This window comes from Anabrus simplex, chromosome 2 (genome assembly GCF_040414725.1).
Source record: "Anabrus simplex isolate iqAnaSimp1 chromosome 2, ASM4041472v1, whole genome shotgun sequence".
Classification (NCBI taxonomy): domain Eukaryota; kingdom Metazoa; phylum Arthropoda; class Insecta; order Orthoptera; family Tettigoniidae; genus Anabrus; species Anabrus simplex.
In genome coordinates this window covers 1116581848-1116598233 of record NC_090266.1, presented here as the reverse complement: position 1 = coordinate 1116598233, position 16386 = coordinate 1116581848, and positions in this window count along the sequence as shown.

Here is a 16386-nt window from a genome sequence, read left to right as displayed (position 1 = left end):
AAACAGTCTTATTCTTCTAAAAGTACAATACAACATTGACAGCAAAAATAAAACATAAATGTGAAATAATTGATTATAAAACTTAACTCGGTGGATCGATTCTCTCGCCGTAACCATTAATCCACAAATTAAAAAAACTTAATAAAATAAGCCCCTTAAGATAAAATATCACTCCCAAAACAATAACTTCAATTACCAAAATCACCAAATAAAATACACCCTCTAGAAAATATAGAAGTTATAAAATATATTAAAGATTGAACCACCCATCTATAATCAATAAAAACATAGAGGGATTAAAAATACAATTATAAACTTTAACATTGTAAAACTCTAAATGTTTGTAAAAAATCATTACCATGAGTACGAATTGTAGAAACCAATAGAGATTGTCCTAATGCCCCTTCACAAACAGCAAATGTTAAAAAAATCATACTAAAATACAAATCTTAATCAAAAACATTTAAATATAAATAAAGCAATCCAAATAAACTCAATACAATAAATTCTAAACTCAACAATATAGACAAAAAATGTTTACGTTTAGAACAAAAATTCACACTCCTATTAAAAATACTAACATCAAGATAACTCAACTTATATTTATTACCATTGTTTTAGTAGTTTAATAAAAACACTGGTCTTGTAAACCAATATTAGGATCTCACTTCTAAAACTCAGAGGAAAGAAAATTCTTCTCACTAATCCCCAAAATTTTATATTACTTTAAACTACCATCTGAATCATAAATTTAAGAGTCCTTGTCTTTAATCTTCTCAATAGTCTAATTTTTATACAAGCTAATCATCCTCTTGCCATAACCCTTATTATCATTGTACAAACATGTATTATTTCTATAACCGTTGGGTTAATATCATCTTCCTTCTGATATTCCTACATTCTATTTTTGATCTTCTTAGGAGGTATACTAGTTCTTTTTATTTATATTACTAGTTTGGCTTCTAATGCACTATTTTATACTTCTATAAAAACTCTTGTTATCATCGTATTGTCAATCACCTTTATTCTAATAATTTCATCAATAAGAGATCCATATCTTACTGACATACTTACCAAAAATATGAATCTCATATCTATTGATCTAATATCTAATTCCTTAAATACAGAATCCACCCCCCATTTAATTAAACTTTACAATAAACCTAATCACTTAATTACCTTAATGTTAGTAAACTACTTATTTCTTACTTTAATTGTAATTGTAAAAATCACAAACATATTCCAAGCCCCTTTACGACAAAAAGTTTAATGGCCAAACCAATACGAGTATCACACCCTTTATTTAAAATTGCCAACAATCCCTTAGTAGACCTTCCCGCCCCTTCCAATATTTCCGCCTGATGAAATTTTGGCTCCCTCCTCGGCCTTTGTTTAATAATCCAAGTTGCCACTGGCCTTTTCTTAGCTATACACTATACCGCGAATGTAGATCTAGCTTCGTCTAGTGTAGCTCACATCTGCCGTGATGTCAACTACGGTTGACTTTTATGACTTTTACGTACTTTACATGCCAACGGCGCATCCTTTTTTATCTGCCTTTACCTTCACGTAGGTCGAGGAAAGCAAGATACTGTCCACTCAGACACGGTGCCACATACATACATACATACATACATACATACATACATACATACATACATACATACATACATACATACATACATACATACATACATACATACATACATACATACATACATACATACATACATACATACATACATACATACATACATACATACATACATACATACATATATACATACATACATACATACATACATACATACATACATACATACATACTGTACCAGAAATGCATAGGCCTTGGCACATATGAGTTATAAAATCTTTATTCATGAGCGAACGGCTAAGTTACGACGTACGAACAGCTGTGCGAGAGAATGTTCTCGTCCCTACTGCACTGCGTGAGGAAGACAGCATGAGTGGGGCAAGGTCGAGTGACGTCAGCACTGCTTGTAGCTCACCTCCCCGCAGAAAGGTCTCGAAATTATTTTTTTAAGCTTCTCAAAGCTTGGGCCAATAAATTTGAGACTAACACCAAATTGTAGCTCACATTCGAAAAGTACAACCCTGCAAATTTGAGACTAATCTATCCAGTGGTTTCAAAGATATGACGAGTTGAAGTTAGGGAAGTATTATCACCCCTCCGTCACCTGACACAGAGTGCGGCTCCCAGCCGGATATAAATAGGTCGACGAACCGAAGGTATAGTCAGCGTATCTTAAAATCTGCGATCATGACAAGACGTCAGTATGCTCCGTCGCGCTTCGCAAGAGACATGAAAGTTACACTGTAGAACTTTGAAATTGTGCGTGGATGTCGCAAGTGAAGTTTCAGCAGCGTCGAGGCGTGTGAAATGTTATAAAATTTTCTCCGACTAAATTGTCATTGTATGAGATTTACGAGTGTCTTAACTAAATGAATTTACGGTAGAGACTGTGCATTGAAGTATAATTAGGAAGTCAGGTGTTTAGTTTACCAGTTGACGGTATTGCGAACTTTGTTAATCTCTCGTAATTTTGAACTTTGTCATTGACAGTAACAGCATACTAGAACATCGTGTGTGATAAACTGAACTTCCAGTTTATGACAATTTAATTGATTCTGAGACGCATTTCTCGTATACTAGTACGATTATGAACTGTGTGAAATACTATTCCACTAAATATTCAACAAATAACAGGACTAAATGTGACTATTTTTCACGTATTTTATCGAAATTTCGATTATTAGCCTGAAATACTAACTGAATGTTAAGGACTTTTATGGCAATATTAGGTCATACGAACTCGTGTCATGCAAATTCAGTCGTAAAAAGTTCTTAATCTATGAACATACGTATTCCAGAGACTGTTATAGGAGTGATAGTAATGGCATTTTCTCAAGTGTTTCATGGACTGTGATGATTATTCTACGATTGAACCTAAGACATAATCAGTGAATATTATGAACTGTGACAGTGTTCAATTTTTATTCTATAAACTGTAAGTGAAAACTGTGTTTTCAATTTTTGAAAACGACTGTAAGTCATTACTGCATTAACTTGATTTATAGATCATACTATAGCATAGACTGTGATATTCTGAGTCACGTATTTAACAAAGTAAAACAGAAGTGAGAATACGAACTATGCATTAAGACTTATGTCAGTGTAAAATACCAGCCTTAATCATAATTAAGAGTTCTACAACCCATTATATTGTGCCAATTGAACTTTCCGTGTTTCAACATTTCCCATTAAAAGAACATCGGAAATCTTGGCGAAGTGTCGTGATATTACACTGCGTAGAACGTCATTTCCAACGTGGGATTAAACGTGGTTTCTTCAATTGTGGTATCCTGAGAGGGAATGATCGTGATTTCGACGAGGGGTAATAACGTGGTGTCTTCACTGAACGGACGTGTCACGCTGCTAGTGATGAGTTCGAGACTTGGCTGCACGCTGCAGAAAGTTCCAGTCACCAAGCCGCAGGACAGTACTTCATCAATCCTTACAAGCAGTTTACAGGTGATATCAGTGTTTTTCATATATTTTTGAGTGAGTAATTCTACTTAGACACTAACCGGCTTTTAACAAAGCACTCAATCATTTATAGTGCTGCATTCATCAACAGAAAAATGCTTCGTGTAAATTTTAATATTCCTAATAATTCAAGAAGATTTCATGCCTTGTTTTTGAATTGTAGATTTCTCTTTAAAATCTTTTATAAATTGAAGTCATTTCACTTAGACAAACTATAGGGTTTGCCATAAAGCAAGTGCGCTATTTTATTTTCTTATAAAATCAATTTAGATGAACTGTAGGAGTATACAGCAAATAATTGAAAACTTTTCTTTGAACTATCAGGTTATTAATGGAGGTGTGTGTTAATATTTTGTTTTAAAATCTTAGAAAAACTGTAGGTTTGCATCACAAGTGATGGACTTGGATTTTACGCAATTTAGTTAAATGAAGTGCTATGTGTAAAGTGTTATTTTGGAATTTAAAGCTATGCAAGAGATCTTAGATGAACTGTAGGGTGTTTATGATCTTAGAAAATTGGTATTCCTTTTGGACATTTTTTAACATCAAGTGGATGTCTCAGAATATAACAGCGCCGATTTATCATTTTTGCATTTTGAAATCATTGACTGAAAATTTAATTTTGACAATTCAACCGCAGGGTGTTTTACATGAAAATTTCAATCAATATTGTCAAAAAGGTTTTACCATCTATTAATTACCCTGCGAAACTATCCATCTCTGTACCTGCTCCGATAAGTAACCGAACACTACCTGAGATCCTTCCAATGCTCTGGCCGCATAATCATTTCCCGGTACAATACTGTACCAGGAAAAGTTATTGGACTGTTGAGCATGGGAAAGGTCTCAGATAGTGTTTGATCCTTAGGAGCCGGTACAGAGAAGAGAGTTCGCAGGGCGATATAATAGATGTTACTTTTCTAATGAAAATGTATTCAAAATCTAGGTGAAAAATAACCCTCTTCTTATCTCGCATTTAAGATTTTGAAAATAACTTGAAAAATATATTCTTTCGTAGGTACGGTCAACTCAAAATTGAAATTCAGAAACTGTCTGATATAAATAAAATTGAACATAAACTTATCCCTCCATAAAATACATACTTTGAATACGGTTTCACACGTCTTTAGAATGTTCAAAAGTAAACACTTATTTTCATAAATCACTCATATGAAACCTACAATCTTTTTAATTGATGCCTAGAGATTGTTTAAATTATTGAATTAATAATCACTTGAAAATTAACTCTCATCAATTGGCACTTGTAATTTATGGTTAACCTAGCACTCAAAAAATGATTTGAACAGTGCCTCTTCAATAAGACAATGATTGTCTAGTGCAATAGTTTTTAAAGTATTTACTTGCTTTTACCAGATTAAAATGCTAAATGCACTCATATCACCTGAGTTCTGTAGGCTGGAACTGGTGAATGGGGCGCAGCAAGCAGCAAGTGGAACTCCAACCATGTTGTCAGCACGATGTCGAACCAAGAACTACCAACGTCGTACCACGTTCCATATCCCTCGATATACTACGAATTACATCCCTCGTCGAACCACGTACCGCCTCCAACGTCCCACGTTGAATCATGTGTTGAGTTAATATGAGGCTTAACACTCGGTCAAGATTTCTGGTGTCGAATAATGTTGCTGACACACGGGAAAGTTCAATTAACACTGAATCGTGAGTGTGAAAATATAGCACTGTCTGTTAATTGTATATTTGCAGTTCAAGAATAAATAACATTGCACATGGAATCACGTGAATTTTAAATCACAGTTCTAAATCTGCACTTTGTTATACAGTCCTTTATATCACTTCAAAGTAATGCTCAAAAATAGTAATGGCTTTCAAAATGAATTAAAGCACAGTCCAAAGTTTTTGAAACACATGTCACAGTTCGAAGTACCGTATCCACAGTTCTTAAAAATTCACACTTCTTAAATAACATGAGCTTTTATAGATACAGTTCATATAATGCGAGATATTTACACTGAAAAAATGTTCATGACGTTCAGAACTCGTTGTATTAAACATGTGTAGCTGCTAGGGGCAATCATACACCCTATTAACAGCATATTTTGTTGTGGAAGACATTGCCAAGTTTTATCAGTTGTTGTCAAAGGTGTACCTCAGCTATCAGAACCTTTCTGACACTGTTTTTATTTGGACAAGTTGTGTGTGACGTATGGTGTGTGATTTAGCTTCCGTTTGTTCAGCAATCCGTCTGACATTCCTATCAGGCTGTATAGCCTCGTTTAGTGATAACGTTTGGACACTAGTGTAGCTCACACTGTTCTCCAGTTAGCCGTGGTGCCGAACAATATGGCTGTCGCTTTCAAGGAGTGGTCCCGTTGAATGAAATGGCGTATGGCTTTTAGTGCCGGGATGTGTCCGAGGACTTCTGCTCGCCATGTGCAGGTCTCTTGATTTGACTCCCGCAGGCGACCTGCGCGTCGTGATGAGGACGAAATGATGATAAAGACGACACATACACCCAGTCCCCGTGCTAGGGGAATTAACCAATTATGGTTAAAATTCCCGACCCTGCCGGAAATCGAACCCGGGGCCCCTCTGACCAAAGGCCAACGCGCTAACCATTTAGCTATGGAGCCGGACGTGGTCTCGTTTGGCCTGGCTAAGGGCCACTCCATCACTCTTCTCACCTCCCTGTACGCAACACATGGCAATATGTACTAAGTCGAAGGAGAGCCTACTACTACTACTACTACTACTACTACTAAGTCGCCTGAGATACCACATACTAAACCTCCTGTCTACGTAACTGATGTTACAGGGCACTTGATGGGTCCCCGTAGGGCCTACTAGCTGGGTCATGGCTTAAAAACAGTACAGCAGACGTCAATTTTGTGCCCCCTCCCACGGTAAAATAACTTTTGAAAAACTGGTGTAAGTTATAAGTACGGCGCTTCGTCATTTGATACAGTAATATTATGTTTTATAAGAAGTAATTTATCTCGTGCACCCCTGGAACCCCGCAATGAGAGAAGATACTTTAACCTTACAATGGTTACACTGGGTCTCTGATTCGCGGTTCGTTATTTTTCCTGTTGCCAGCATCCACTAAGCACTTTCCCCTCATAGGTACCTTTCTAGCTCTTTTCTCCCCATGAAACACAATAGCCAATCTTCAGTTGTCCTTGACAGTTCATTGCGGGTATGGTCGACCCGGTGCAACCATTTTTGCTAGCCATTGTTTTCAAAACTCTCGTTGTTGCTTTAGTATATTTTTGACTATTGTTTTACTACGGATGAACCTAATGCAGTCTTAATTCGTTCCGTGTTGAAGAAATCTCAAAATGAACAAGTTATAGGTTGAGATGAAAGTAATAATGTGACCGATGAAGTAAATATAGACATCCTTCGTCTGTCCCAAGTGGAGAACGTGGAATACTTCTTTGCAGCATTTGCATGGAAGTTGATTAATTGTCACGTCATCCAATGTGTTTCGAGAGGAATTTGATTTTTGTCTTTATAGGCTATATCGTGCCACGAAATTCAGACGTAGATGAAAAATTTCGTATTTGTGTTCTGTAATTTCGTATGCAAAATACTCAGGAAAATTGTTAATTAAAAGAGTGCAAAATTTAACTGAATAGGAAGGCCTACGCCTGTTGATCTAAACCTAAGTAAAAGAAGTTTTCTAAAAAAAAGTGGTGTAAGTTAAATATTTGTGTCTCTTTATATGTTTAAGGAAATGGTTCAGTTTCTCCATATAGTTTTAAAAAATACTGTAATTCTAAAGAAAGTGCTTCAATATAAATTATAATCGTGTCAAATGAATTCAAGTAAATTAAATAATGTCACGAAAATAACAGCATTGAAAAAGTCATTCAACTAAAAAATAAAATGGCGAAGAGAGAAACGGGTATGAGCGACCCCTTCGCGACCACTAACATTTGCAATCACTCCAGCAGTAGGCTATTGCCGGTTCCCCTTATAGCTAAAGAGGCACTTGCCTTAAAGGTCACGTACATCTGTCAAAAAACGGTAAAATGTATCTACCAGGTTGGAAATATTTCTGTACAAGGTGTGATCGAAAGTTTCCGTTTGAGGGCGTTGCTGCAGCGGACATGCATCGTAGCGCGACTCCGATGCGGGTGTCGAGAGACGGAGGCATGGCAAAGGGATTAGTGTTGCAGTCGTGTCGTGCCGAGGTGAGTGCGTTAAATGCAGCCACGTGAACTATGGCAACGTTGTTACCAAATGCGTCCAAACAGGACCAACGTGCTGTTATTCTGTTCTTGGCTGCAGAAGGACAAACACCTGTTAACATGCATCGGAGAATGAAAACTGTGTATGACGCAGCATGTCTATCCAAAACCACCGTTGTGGAATGGTGCACCAAGTTGCGTGCGGGTCGCGTTTCGACACAAGACGCCGGTCGATCTGGGAGGCCAGCCTCATCCATTACGGACAACAACAAGCGGGTGGTGGATTAGGCGATAAGAGCGGACCGCGCTTAACCATTCCTGTGCCAGCAGTGGATATCGACATCAGCTTCGGTTCCCTCAAAGTGGCCTTGAACGGTTGACGCATCCTGTCGGACGAAGATGTGCAGCAGGTGGTTACGCACATCATCACGGTGTTTTACCACACGGGAATCTTCAACCTGGTGCGTCGGTGCGATGAGTGCCTCAATGCTCATGGTGATTTTGCCTCATTGACATCACAATTCAGGACTGTACGGCCGTCGAACGTAAACTTTTTGATCGCCCCTTATACTTTTTAAGATTTCAGTTTTCCTAGGCGGTACCTTCCTTTAAATGACCTATTCCGGGTTCACGTTCAAAACGTACTGAATCCACCTTTTCTTATCTCAGATTGGGAACGTTTCTACATCAATTCTTAAGGGTGGCATTTCTTAGGTAGTGGCGTGTGAACTTCTAGTCTCAAATTGCTTGAAATTTCTGGCGACAGTTCCGAAACTTGAGTTTTAAGTAATATTGTAATCAGTTCATGTAGACAATCACAAGAATCCTAGTATGTTTCAAATACTTACCGCCGATAAGTTATCAGGATAAAAATGAGATCAGTCGATTTGTAGTAAGAAAAGTGCTCAGTCTGGGTTGTGATAAGAACTACATAGTATTGTAGGGAGATCAGAAGAATGCACATGCCCGGTGAGGCACGGGGCGAAGGGGTTTTCACCAGCAGAGCCAGTGACGCAGTGGTTACCATAGCAACTCCGCTACTACCCAGGTGACTTTATATTATCTTCTATTGGCAGCTCTTCGCTCTTGTCGGTTGTAATCCAGCAAACTGCAAAGTGTGAGTCAATGTTTCCGTGTAGTAGATAAGAGCAGATAAGAGCCGATCTGTCTGGGATGTTCGTGCTTGCAGGCCACATTCCTCATTCTTGCATTCTTCTCATCTCTACACAGTACTGTACTTTCTTATAGGGACCGTGCATAACAACAAATTTTCGACCGCAGCGCCCCTAGCGGAATTGACGATTGTTCATCGGTAGGAGAAACACCAGAATAACATCAGCTGTCGTTGTTTACTTATTGAAATATGTTGTGAATACGTTGTTTACTTATTGAAATATGTTGTGAATACGTTGTTTACTTATTGAAATATGTTGTGAATACGTATAATTTAAATTAATCAGCTATGTCGAATGCTGTTATTCTTGTAGGTTTTCAGAAAATTATGTGGAGTTCTAAGTATTTTAGGAAATCTACTTTGAGGAAAGGAAGAGAGCTTAATGATAGCCATCACATTTATCAGGTGGAAGAAAAACTTTCAAAAGAAGTATCTGGTTTATGTTTGAGAGAGACAAATGTTAGTCAAACCCCATATAATATTAACATCAAAGTTAGAATTTTAAAAAAATCTTAATTTAGATCCTTTTAATGTTTTATAAATTTGTAATAATCTTAGTTTTAACATTATTAAACATATAACCGTAATGTTCAGTTCAACTTTTCCGGTTACGTGAACGAATCCGATCCCCGAAATGTCACTATTATTTGTCCCAAATGGAAGATGATAATTGTTTTTACTCAAATAAAGTGTTAGATCTGCGGTAAATTCTGAAAAAGTACGAAATAATTTACTTGTAGAGAATAATATGGATACATACTTTACTACCTTACAACTATTTTTTCTGCTACGTCGCAGCGCTTCCGTACGCGTTTTGTTTGTCTAACACTTTCGTGTGTAAAATTGTCAGAGTTTCTGAATCACATTTTGAATTATCACTGGGCAATTATAAATGACAAAATAGTGCATTTACATTTCCCTGGCCATGTAAAAATGGTAAATAATCAGTCTGAATACCTATACTACAAACAGTTTGGGGAGATTGTGATTCAGGAACAGAATTCGTGTTTTCTTGCATTTCACTTTGTCTCCCTTTCCCCCTCTTGTACCTGACTGTCAGTTTCCTCCGTATTTAGTCCTCATTAGTTCTTCCTGGTAATATATGCAAAGTAAGCTTATATCCAGGGCTATCAGGGTCTCTGGTAGGTGTTCCATCAATGAAGTGTCGGATGCAGATTCTGAATTCCTGGCAGGAACCCACGGTTTTCTATCAAGTGTTGAACGTTTTAAAAGATGTTATCTATGCTTCCCTTCTGATCTTACGGGCAGCTGCGGCTGGAAAACGAAAAATAATTCGTTCCTGGTGGGCTGTTTTAGTAGGTGTAATTACAACCGTACACGGAACAGTTCACGTGACATTTACTGCGTTTACTGGTTCTATGAGTTTCGTTCAAGCTTACAGTAGAGAATATGCCGAAAGAACCTAATCAAAACGTAGGCTACCTCAGTAAGCAATGTGAACAATCAAAGACTTACAGCTAGTAAGATAAAAAAAAAACACTATTCACTAACTCGATGGTGAAAAATGCTCCTACCGCTCCTACCAGTTACTTCAGATTAAGCCACCAGATGGCAGCAGTCGCTATACGCACGGTCCCTATAGTGTGATATTATTATGTGAAAGGAATGTGTCGAATGGACTCAAATAGAAAAGTGATATTGAGGCATAATGAATTCCGAGCGATTATTCATTTGTCTTTCATTCCTAAATACTGTAGTTGGAAAGTATTACAATTATTGGAGGAGTTATTGAAAGTGTTAATGAAGAAGGAAGGGTGGGTGCTGTGTGGCATGTTGCAGTAAGTATTCCGAGACAAGTTTTCCATTTCGAATGACGTAAAATATGCAAACCTTGGGCACCCGGCTGTTCATAATAAAGGTGGGCACACTCGGAAGTTTCAAGTAAAGTGGGTGAAGCAGTTTCCCAGCTTGATATACGGTATATAGTGATAAAGATAAGGGCACATACTAGCGTTATTTTGTGTGTTATTTAGCAGAACACTAGGAGACTTTACAACAAAACAGTTTTGCCACTATAATGCGCAGTTGATGAACTAAATAACCATTCGTCTCGTAATTACTTTAGAATGACTGTAGTAAACACCAGTGCTTTTAAGGAAAGTGCGAGTACTGCCTGGAGCTTGCGCGATACAGGAGAAAATATTTGGAACGAGGAAATAATTTTATGCTCGACGATTCCGAAAACAATAATATTATATGCCAGAAAACTGAATCTTAATGAGGCTCATTATAGTTCAAGTTTCATTATGTTAGAGGTTCTCCACCAATCAGAGTTCAGTTTTTCATTATGATACAGGTTCTCCACCAATCAGAGTTCAGGTCAATCAATCAATCAATCAATCAATCAATCAATCAATCAATCAATCAATCAATCAATCAATCAATCAATCAATCAATCAATCAATCAATCAATCAATCAATCAATCAATCAATCAATCAATCAATCAATCAATCAATCAATCAATCAATCACTACTGATCTGCATTTAGGGCAGTCGCCCAGGTGGCAGATTCCCTATCTGTAGTTTTCCTAGCCTTTTTCGTAAATGATTGCAAAGAAATTGGAAATTTATTGAACATCTCCCTTGGTAAGTTATTCCAATCCCTAACTCCCCTTCCAATAAATGAATATTTGCCCCAATTTGGTCTCTTGAATTCCAGCTTTATCTTCATATTGTGATCTTTCCTACTTTTAAAGACACCACTCAAACGTATTCGTCTACTAATGTCATTCCACGCTATCTCTCCACTGACAGCTCGGAACATACGACTTAGTCAAGCAGCTCGTCTCCTTTCTCCGAAGTCTTCCCAGTCCAAACTTTGCAACATTTTTGTAACGCTACTCTTTTGTCGGAAATCACCCAGAACAAATCGAGCTGCTTTTCATTGGATTTTTTCCAGTTCTTGAATCAACTAATCCTGGTGGGGGTCCCATACACTACAACCATACTCTACTTGGTGTCTTACCAGAGACTTATATGCCCTCTCCTTTACATCCTTACTACAACCCCTAAATACCCTCATAACCATGTGCAGAGACCTGTTCCCTTTATTTACTATCATATTTATGTGATTATAATGATAATTAAGGCACTCGTATGGAAATTATTAAACACGCTTCGCTCGTTTCGTAAACATACTCGTGTCTTAATTATTGCCATTATAGGCTTGTTACATAATGCACTATTATTGGAAAATCACCGAAACGAACTAAATAAATTGAAACAAATACTCAGAAAAACTAATAGTAATGTTATAATTTTTTACGTCTCAGTAACTGCTCTTCGAGTTTTTTCGAGTCTCCTAGATGCCAGAACTTGGTCTCGCAGGTGTTCTATAACGTACCAGGCTGACGTATCTGAGTACCTACAAATACCACCAAACTGAGCCAGGATCGAACCCACCAGCTTGATCTCCACCACCTGAGCTTCCCAGCCCGGCTTCAGGAAAACTTCCCCGTTACTTCGTGAGAGGCACGATACGCGAGATATGTAGCCGGCATTGATCAAATTCTGTAAAGAAACTGGTCATAAAGAACAAGAAACAGTTTTTACTTTGGTTAATGAAATGCTGTCTTTAATTCATTATGGTATTGAAAGTAATTGTGGAGATCTGTGCTATCACACTGGCCCTCTCTCGTCAATTACAAGATCCTTGCCTTGATTAGCCTAACGCATGCAAAATGGCTCCAAATGTAATTGACACACTGGCAGAGCACAACACATTAGACGGTTTGACTGCACTGGCTACTCATTTATATATCCATGAGAATTAACGGACATTATCGCGCGCAAATATCGCCGCCGATTGGAATTGATCCACATGTAGTTTTCTTTTAATTTCCAGTTATTTTAAAACTGAAAAATATTATTGTGTTTAATTGTTATGAGGAAACAAATAGATTTTTAAAGTATTATGCAACATCATAATATTTTGTAATGTGCTCAAGCGACACTTGTGAAACATTGTTCGCGGAAATCTGAAGGAAAACCATCTTATCTACTATAAATTGACAACTGCGCACTGGTGAGTTTGAAATATTACTAGAGCTTTAAGAAAAGTTATAGTAAATAAAAAAATAAGAGCTGGGGTCCCCTTGAAACATTGTCTCGATCCGCACCTGGGGTACAGTACTAGTTGCGTCCCTGCATACTCGCAGTATTACCTAGGTCCTGGGTTTAAAAGGATGAAATATTCTCTACTGTAGGTCCTGGGTTAAGAAGGGGCCAATACTAGCTGAGTCCTGTGTTAAGAAGGGTGCAGTAGGTACTAGCTGAGTCTTGGGTTAAAAAGGTTGCAGTACTAACTGAGTCCTGGGTTAAGAAGGTTGCAGTACTAGCTGAGTCCTGTGTTAAGAAAGCTGCAGTACTAGCTGAGTCCTGGGTTAAGAAGGGTGCAGTATTAGCTGAGTCCTGGGTTAAGAAGGGGTCAATACTAGCTGATTCCTGTGTTGAAATGAAATGTCGTATGGCTTTTAGTGCCGGGATATCCCAGGACGGGTTCGGCTCGCCAGGTGCAAGTCTTTCTATTTGACACCCGTAGGTGACCTGCGCGTCATGATGAAATTATGATGAAGACAAAACATACACCCAGCCCCCGTGCCGTTGGAATTAACCAATTAAGGTTAAAATCCCCGACCCGTCCGGGAATCGAACCCGGGATCCTCTGAACCGAAGGCCAGTACGCTGACCGTTCAGCCAACGAGTCGGACATTCCTGTGTTAAGAAGGGTGCAGTAGGTACTAGATGAGTCCTGGGTTAAGAAGGTTGCATTACTAGCTGAGTCCTGTGTTAAGAAAGGTGCAGTACTAGCTGAGTCCTGTGCTAAGAAGAGTGCAGTACTAGCTGAGTCCTGGGTTAAGAAGGGTGGAGTATTAGCTGAGTCCTGGGTTAAGAAAGGTGCAGTACTAGCTACGTCCTGTGTTAAGAAAGGGTCAGTACTAGCTGAGTCCTGGGTTAAGGAGGGTGCAGTACTAGCTAGGTCCTGTGTTAAGAAGGGATCAGTACTAGAAGAGTCCTGGGTTAAGAAGGGTGCAGTAGGTACTAGATGAGTCCTGGGTTAAGAAGGTTGCAGTACTAGCTGAGTCCTGTGTTAAGAAAGGTGCACCGGGCGAGTTGGCCGTGCGCGTAGAGGCGCGCGGCTGTGAGCTTGCATCCGGGAGATAGTAGGTTCGAATCCCACTATCGGCAGCCCTGAAAATGGTTTTCCGTGGTTTCCCATTTTCACACCAGGCAAGTGCTGGGGCTGTACCTTAATTAAGGCCACGGCCGCTTCCTTCCAACTCCTAGGCCTTTCCTATCCCATCGTCGCCATAAGACCTATCTGTGTCGGTGCGACGTAAAGCCCCTAGCAAAAAAAAAGAAAGGTGCAGTACTAGCTGAGCCCTGTGTTAAGAAGAGTGCAGTACTAGCTGAGTCCTGGGTTAAGAAGGGTGCAGTACTAGCTGAGTCCTGGGTTAAGAAAGGTGCAGTACTAGCTGAGTCCTGTGTTAAGAAGGGATCAGTACTAGCTGAGACCTGGGTTAAGAAGGGATCAGTACTAGCTGAGTCCTGGGTTAAGAAGGGTGCTGTAGTAGTTGAGTCCTGGGTTAAGAAGGGATCAGTACTAGTCGAAATGAAATGTCGTATGGCTTTTAGTACCGGGATATCCCAGGACGGGTTCGGCTCGCCAGGTGCAGGTCTTTCTATTTGACTCCCGTAGGCGACCTGCGCGTCATGATGAGGATGAAATGATGATGAATACAAGACATACACCCCGTGCCGTTGGAATTAAATCCCCGACCCGGCCGGGAATCGAACCCGGAACCCTCTGAACCGAAGGCCAGTACGCTGACCGTTCAGCCAACGAGTCGGACAGTACTAGTTGAGTCCTGGGTTTAAAAGCGTGCAGTACTGGCTGGGCACGAGCTATGTGGATTCTAAATGTAGAGGTAGAATATGGGAGAGTTTACACGTAAAGAAGTGTGGACAGGTGATTCGACTAAACCGAATTTGTTGATTCCAGTGAAGAAAACTGCTGCACAAAAGGGGAAGGAAACTGGCGTTAATTCCCAAGTCGTCACAGCACACTGTTACGCAATTCATTTCCTTGCCTGAATGGTCTTCTATTCTCGGCCAGGTCGAGAACTTGATCGTCATAAAACACGTCACACTACTAATGTCCGCAAGTAAAATTGTGCTGCAAAAACGGCTGCGAATACTGCGTAATATGTATCGGACTCTGACTAGTAAACAAGGGTAGTAGCCTGAGTCCGGAAACGAATTTGGGCCAGATGGGCGGAAGAATGCCCATGGCTTGCAGACCATATGTAATCTATCGATAGGACTATGTTGCTAATTGAACTCCGGCTGCATCAAGATGAGACGGGCCACACCCAGGTCGGGGCGCTGTTGCCAGACGAGGTGGAGGCGCGATCAATGTTTGTGCCTGTCGTACATGGCGACTGCACCGAGTCAGTTGGCCGCTTGCATTCGGGAGATGGTGGCTAATCGGAAGCTATGAACATGGTTTTCCATGGTTTCCCATTTTGACAGCATGCAAATGCTGGAGCTGTGCCTAAATGAAGCCCATGGCTGCCACCTTCCCACTAGGAATAACATCCATACTGCAACAAAGTGAGGGCATCTTAGACGATCGCAAATATCCTGCACTGTGAACCAACTAGCCGAGGTGGAAAAGGACGTGGGCTCAATTCCTTGCCACTTCTAGACAGGCCGGGCATATTTCCCTTAGTGCCGAGGTTACTTCATAACTTTGTTTAACGTAAGAAAATCATGTTCAAATTATATATTTTTTACTAAACATCCGGCCTGGTTCGAGGTCCACTCAGCCTACATCAGCCCACACTGAGCAGCAAGTAGCGTCTTCTCTCTCTCTCTCTCGAGAACAAAACAAGACCGCTTTGTATTCATGTACACTGTCCCAAAAATTCAAAATAGATATCCTGGAATCTTGACACATTGTTGAGAATACTAGAGCGCGATCCAGTTATGTGACAATAAACACAATCCATTTTATAGATAAATATATGGAGATTTAGTGCCCTTGCCGGGATGTCTTCCATATTACCTTCATCTTCAACTGGCTGAAATTTACGTTCGTCAAAGATTTTAGGGGATTTTTTCTACTGCGAAACCTTTTACAGGGATAGCTGAAGTCTGTACAATACAAGTTCCTCACGCATCATACCGAAAGTAGGAAGCAAAATGAGCATTACACCAATTTAAAATTAGTCGAAATTTTCTTAAAACCGCTTGTTGCAACTTAAATCCATAATATTGTACCAGTCTGCCTCTGTGGTGTGACACCCGCAGCTCTGCCACGAAATTTAAAAAGTGGCACGAGGACTGGAACGGGGTCCAGGTTACTTCATGACTTCGTTTAACTTAGGCAAATCAGGTTCAAATGATATATTTTTATTATTCTTTCTTTCTTTCTTTCTTTCTTTCT